This window comes from Bufo bufo, unplaced genomic scaffold (assembly GCF_905171765.1).
Source record: "Bufo bufo unplaced genomic scaffold, aBufBuf1.1, whole genome shotgun sequence".
Lineage (NCBI taxonomy): Eukaryota > Metazoa > Chordata > Amphibia > Anura > Bufonidae > Bufo > Bufo bufo.
Window position 1 is genome coordinate 1 of NW_024401144.1, and position 978 is coordinate 978.

At 41.5% G+C, this 978-nt stretch overlaps 1 non-coding gene across 1 annotated transcript; it reads left to right on the top strand.

Annotated features, from left to right (window-relative positions):
* Window positions 1-583: 583 nt before the first annotated feature.
* Window positions 584-655, top strand: TRNAA-UGC. Its single transcript has one exon. It is a non-coding gene; the product is annotated as a tRNA-Ala (tRNA).
* The last annotated feature ends 323 nt before the right edge of the window (window positions 656-978 follow it).

Sequence of the window (978 nt, forward strand, 5' to 3'; positions counted from 1 at the left end):
ATATGCTGAAGCCACAGAAGTCCATCTGTCCTCCTTTTAGTGCTCACATTTATATTTTATTTTGGGTAGAAATAGGAATTTGAAATGGAATATTAGGGAGAAAAAAGTGAAACTGTTCAGTGGAAAATGTTGGCACAAAATAATCGATAGGGTTACTTCCTGACCTTAGGCATGTTTCAAAAATCAGCAATTACCTAGGGGATCAGTGGTAGAGCGCATGCTTTGCATGTATGAGGCCCCGGGTTCAATCCCCGGCATCTCCAAATTTTGTAGAACAGATTACTTACACATCAGAGTCACATCACGTTTTTCTCTCAAGGGTCCTCTACAAAACAACTTCAGCCGGTTTGGGTTTTCCCAAACGAAATATCACCATTCAAAATGCATGGTTTCCTATCCAGGTTATCACCGCCCTTTGCACTTCAAGGCTGTCTTCACATGTGTTGCTTTTGGTGCACCAATAACAATCTAATCTGGATGCTTCATACATGCCTTCGAGATGAGTTGAAGCTGTCTGATAGATAATTAAGTAGTCGGTATCATCGGTCGATGCACAAAACTGTAGTGATTCCCTAGAGTGCCAGGGGATGTAGCTCAGTGGTAGAGTGCATGCTTTGCATGTATGAGGCCCCGGGTTCAATCCCCGGCATCTCCATGTTTTAACCATATCGGCTAATCAAAAGAGAGAGTTAAACACAACTCATATCTGCCAATCCTGATAATGGTAGACCCAGAGCGCAAATGATTCAATGGGTTTGCCTCATAGCCGTCAGAGAGCGGAAACGAAAAATTAGGAAATGTTGCAGTCTTAATTAAAATAATTCCCTCGTTCGACATCTGCAGTTTTTATGCAGATCTATGTTTCTTAAGGGACGGAAAGCACACAAACCCTAGTTATATGCTGAAGCCACAGAAGTCCATCTGTCCTCCTTTTAGTGCTCACATTTATATTTTATTTTGGGTAGAAATAGGAATTTG